Below are 6,027 nucleotides of genomic sequence, written 5' to 3'. Positions count from 1 at the left end.
GGGCCGAGCCGGAGAGAGGGAATGCCCTGGGGACAGGAACGTGACTCAGTCTCCCTGCCGGAGAGGAGGGGAAGGGGTGAGACAGGGAAAGAGGAGAAAGAAAGGAGCAGACGGAAAATCAGTGGGTGGGGGAGGGGGCTCCCAGTAAGAAGTAGCAAATGACAGCTGAGGCCTCTGAGAAAGTACCTAGATAAAATATCACATAGCCGCAATTATTAACACCAAAACACTTTCGGACAACTGCGGTAAGTTTCGAAATTGTTTTGAGTGTACAAAGAGTATTAACTTCGGTTTTGTCAAATAGAAGGATTGCAGGCCTAGATGCAGATAGATAGGTAAACCTATTCAAAACTTCCCAGCCTTAGTGTGGCTTGTTTAGTATCCCTATCAGAGTTTGAAAGAAAATGACACGTGAACGCTGGAGCTTAGCCTTATGAGTCAAGCCCCCTAACCTTGGCATTTTCAGTGTGGGCTCCCCAAGGCACAGCGGAAAGGGGTGCAGGTTCCTGGGGTGATGGGACTACAGGGGGTCATTGTGGCCATGGGAGTGTCACTGTGAGGGGCAGGGTCCATGAGGGTGTGACTGTGACGGGAGGGCTGTAATGGGGGAGCTATGGGGTGTCTCTGTGACGGGGAGGGGCTGTAAGGCTATGGTCACTTCCAGGCACCCCCTGACATGGGTGTTGAACTGCCCCCTCCTTCTGCGGGTGCTACGTGAATAATGTAACTGAAGTCAACGTACTTAGATCTACTCACCGTGGCGTCTTCACGGCGGTGAGTTGACTGCTGCCGCTCCCCCGTCAACTCCACCTGTGCCTCTCGCGGCGGTGGAGTACAGGAGTCGACGGGAGAGCGCTCATGGGTACATTTATCGCATCTAGACAAAACACGATAAATCAACCCCCGCTGTATTGAACGCTACCTGCCGATTCGGCGGGTAGTATACGCATACCCTAGGTCTCGGTTTAAGTTTTTCTGGAATCTGGATTTTACCATATGGTGGTGGTTATTATGCAGTGATTCCTGTTCCATTTTTTAATTTTGCTATGGCTACCTTTTTCCATTTCTGTCCCCATTCTTCAGGCACAGGGTAGCTACCTGAAGCTTGCTGTTGGCCACCAATATTTATAACAGGGGACAGCACGTCTCTTTTTTTGTAGGTTTTTTACCTCTGTTTCCAGTGTTTTATTTTGTTCCCATGCTTGCTGTCTCTGGACTGCTTGCCACCCTGCTAGGAGAGCGGGAGTGTTCCAGAGCTCTGTGGCTTCTCCTGCTTCTTTTAACTCTTTCTTTGTTTCTGTTACTTGCAACACCAATTTTGTGGCATGTTATCTTAGCCATTTAACAGCCATGGTTATAGTTTGCAATTTTCTACATTTCAAGGCTACAGTCTGCCCTAGCCTTACAAATTCCATTGCATGTTTCTTCCCCACTATATTTTTTTAATTCATATGGACCTCTTTTGCTAGCAACCCAGCATATCCATGCCTTCTAAAACTTTGTGGGGATTTTCAGGGAGAGGATAAGCGGGTTCCCTAATACATAATTTTCTACCACGTTAGATTGTGATTCCTACAGAGGGCAGCTTGCTTACTTACCAGATCAGCGGTTGGTGTCACCAGTGTGGTCAGATGTTTGGCTGCTTGTGTGTGTTCTCCCTGTGTGGTGCTCCAGCTCTGCCCAGACAGCTGGCACAGCAGATCTCGAGCGAACCGCCCAATGACCACAAAATCTGTTCAGGTGTGAAGGCACTTGGTCAGGTTTATTGCCAACGAAGCATGGTCCTAGCTCCCCAGATCGATGTCTACAGTTATACCCATGAAAATGGACGCAGCTCAGTCAGTGGCCAGACTTCCGATTGCCCCCTTGGCTGGCCAAAGATGCTCCTTCTGAGATCCATCTTTATACGCCAATACAAACAAGTTATGTGTTGCCCCTGACATATCAGAATCATAGAATCATAGAAGATCAGGGTTGGAAGGGACCTCAGGAGGTCATCTAGTCCAACCCCCTGCTCAAAGCAGGACCAATCCCCAATTAAATCATCCCAGCCAGGGCTTTGTCAAGCCTGACCTTAAAAACTTCCAAGGAAGGAGATTCCACCACCTCCCTAGGTAACGCATTCCAGTGTTTCACCACCCTCCTAGTGAAAAAGTTTTTCCTAATATCCAACCTAAATCTCCCCCACTGCAGCTTGAGACCATTACTGCATCCTCTGGGGTGGAGGGTGCCATCCTCTGACGTATCTGGATGCCACCCATTGCCTTATACCTGTTGGTTTGATCAAAACCTATCTATCCATCATGCTGTTATCCTGACCTTATCCTTAAGATGGGTCGGCGTGTTTCTGTTATCTCTGGTGAATGTGCTGGTATCGGGGTGTGCTGGTACCACCTTTCTGGAATGGGTTTGCGTGTGTATTCTTGTGCCTAGCACTACCTAGGAACGTGTGTTTCTGCAATATCAGCCCTGGTCTTGCCAGATTCTGTGAGCAGGACCTGCCTCTGGCTCACACCTTAACTTTGCTTTATATCAGCAAAGTTTTGACCACTACGTTAGTTCAGGCCTCTAATACAAGGGCTTAAGTCTCACGTTCTCTTTCTACTACAATTACTGCAATAACGTTTGTATAAAATATGCCCATGAGGTATCATGTGGAAGCTAACAACACGCTGGTTATTAATGTCACTGTAAAATGCATGTGCTAACCTTAGATGTGACATTCTGAATTTCCTCTGTATGCTGTCACTAGAACATGTTTAACACAAAGACAGCCTCCCTAGGGAACAGTGACGCACAGGTGTGTCCTAGACAAAGGAATGGGGGGTTGCTTCCACTTACCTAAAGCTTCAAGCTAGACCAGCAGGGGTTCTCCTGAGCCTGAACTCAGGAGACGGAGAACTAACAAGGCTCCTGCACACAGAGAGACACAGGAGACTGAATCTCCAGGTGGCTTTGCTGACAGGATGGGTGTATTTATCCCAGTTATATTAACAAGCAGTGACGCATTGAGTCCTTCACAGAGCAGTCTGAGGATGAGCCATGGTAGGAGCTGTGCGCTGCAGAGAAACATCTCTCAGAGTTCACTCATAGAATCATAGAATATCAGGGTTGGAAGGGACCCCAGAAGCTCATCTAGTCCAACCCCCTGCTCAAAGCAGGACCAATTCCCAGTTAAATCATCCCAGCCAGGGCTTTGTCAAGCCTGACCTTAAAAACCTCTAAGGAAGGAGATTCTACCACCTCCCTAGGTAACGCATTCCAGTGTTTCCCCACCCTCTTAGTGAAAAAGTTTTTCCTAATATCCAATCTAAACCTCCCCCAAACTGGTAACTGGTTGTTACTTGCTAGTTTGCTAGTGAGGAAGACAGGCTGGTGTAGCAGGAAGCTGGCACAGTCTAGTCCAGTGGTTCTCAAACTTTTGTACTGGTGACCCCTTTCACACAGCAAGCTTCTGAGTGCGACCCCCCTTATAAATTAAAATCATTTTTTTCTATATTTAACACCATTATAAATGCTGGAGACAAAGCAGGGTTTGGGGTGGAGGCTGACAGCTCGCGACCCCCCCCCCGTAATAACCTCGCAACCCCCTGAGGAGTCCCGACCCCTAGTTTGAGAACCCCTGGTCAAATCACTCTTGCTGAGGTAGGGAGGTAACAGTGGCTCAGAGCTCTGGGTAGCCCCTGCAGTGAGTTCCAGCAGGTGCTCATCAGGTCCCGGGAGGTGGTGAGGGAGAGGCGCATGTGTCATAATGAAAGACGGGGCTCACTGCAACTCCTTCCCTTTCCTTTATGTCTGAGTGCCCCCCCCTCTCCCCGCCCCAGCAGCCAGACCTTGTGCTTTTGCCTCTCCTGGAATGAAATTCTGAAATTCTCCCATTCCTAGACCTTGGGCGACAATACCCTGTGTGAACAACTATCCCCTCTGGAGTAGGGAGTCCCTTTGTAAACTGCTCCAGTCCTGCTCATCTAACCCAGTTCTGCAAGCTGGCTACTGCCAGCCAGTAGAATATCCAAAGTTAAGAACCATTCATTATTTTTGCCAAGGGTGGCTCATCTTGAGACTTTCTTCTTATCCTGCTTGTTTTCCTCACAGATCTCCTATGAAACGAATCCAAATGATTCAGACAGTAAATATTGCAGGAACCAGGGCAACATACAGCATTCATCAGTATTATGGAGCAGCTCCGTCTCCGTCACAGGGGTTTGGAGAAATATGACTACGGGATACCTGGGAAGTGGAGAGGGTGGGAGGAAGGGGCTGTGGGAGTTTTGAGGGATGTGGAGCTGTGGGGGATCCCAGCCCATTCACACACAATTCCTGCCCAGACCCCACTGAGTTAGAGCCTGAGCTCCATGAGCTCTGGCATTCCTCTAGCCCAGTTTCATTTTATTTTCCTTACTTTTCTCAAATATTATTATTCATACTCTTCCCTTCTTGCCACTGCATAATGCCTACCTCACCGCCCACCACACACACCCCTGTTCCCTATCCATGTGGACCCCAGCCACTGTTCCTGATTCGTTACATTCTTCCCAGTCACAAGACAATCCCTTTCCTAGGACAAATGTATACTATCTTGGAGACGTCGTAGGTTGGTAGTGAAACTTCTGCAGATTCATAGGGTCTTGCTTTCCCTTCCCCTTATGCAACAATCACAATCTCTCTTTCCTGCTGTTACCCACTTAATTTAGAGCATCCTGCCTATATTTTACCAAGGGCTGAAGGCGTGATCTGGTTAATTTATGACACCCCTGCTTATATCCTATTGAGGGCTTAAGGCATGACCCAATTACCTGGCAGGAACCTAATAAACCCCCCTGCTTCTGGCAGTCAGGGAGAAGGAGGAAGGAGAGAGGACTGGAGCTTGGAGGTGTGTTGTGAGACTTGAAAGACCAGAGAACTGAAGTAAGGGAGACCCTGCCCTGGCAGGGCAGGGAGACTCCCTCCCCCAGCGTCTAAGGACCGAAGGTACCCCACCCAAGGTGGAAGAGGGTAAGAACCCACAGGGGTTGAGAGGGGCTGTGACTCAGAGTGAGGAGCAAACGCAGACCCCTCCCCGACTTCCCTCCTTTACCACCGTCCCGGGCCACTAGCGGGGGCCCTTGGAGCCCAACAGCAGGGGCAAAGGGTGGTATATTAGCCCCCCACCAAGAAAAGCGCAGGACCCACCATACAAACATCGGCCACCTTGTCACACAGGGTATAAAGATATATCTCAGGGGGAGTGTCTTTGTCCAGTCGAGGGAGGACTGGAAAGTTCCACCATTCACTGAACTGCGGCCATTGTCATGGACATACATGTCTTAGTATCCTCGTAGAGTCTGCCAGGGGCTATTACCATGCTTCGTTGACAATAAACCTGGCCAGGTACCTTCAGACCTTAACGGATCAATGGTCATTGGTCGGTTCTCTCACGGTCCGCTGTGCCAGCTGTCTGCACAGAGCTGGGGCAGCAGGACACAGGAAGAACACACACACACACAGCCAAACATCTAACCACAGCATGTATGCCGCTAACCTGGCTACTGTAAAGGAACCTGCAAAGTTATCGCCACCTGGCAGAGGAAGGAATAAGGCTGCTGTCCTTAACTTCTGGGAGAGGATTGCTGAGTGCTTCCATGGAAGTTACATTGAGATCGCTCAGGAAGATTCAAGGGACATCCCTGTGCACATAAACCAACTGCTCCAGGTGCCCCCTCCTCCCCCAACTCTAGAGGGGAATGAAAAGCAGACAGCAACGCTACCTCTCTCTGTTGTACCGCTACCTCCTGTCGTACGAGTAGATGAATGAAAAGTCGAAAGCTCTGCACTGCTAATTTTGCGGGTGCCCTCCCTGTGATGGAAATTTTATTTCCCATACACAGCTGCTGAGAGTGACTGGATTGTGCTGGTGTCAAAACCAGGTCCCAGCATGCAGCACCCCTGGGCACCTGTCCCCTATAGTCCTCCTCCTCCTCGCTGTTCATGACAAAGACCTGTGACGTGGGCCCCTCAGCAGGAACCACTGTGGGGTGCTGGTGGGGT

This window comes from Lepidochelys kempii, chromosome 28, assembly GCF_965140285.1.
Source record: "Lepidochelys kempii isolate rLepKem1 chromosome 28, rLepKem1.hap1, whole genome shotgun sequence".
Taxonomy (NCBI): Eukaryota; Metazoa; Chordata; order Testudines; family Cheloniidae; genus Lepidochelys; species Lepidochelys kempii.
The sequence above is the reverse complement of the archived record's forward strand: the minus strand, read 5'-3'. Positions refer to the sequence as shown.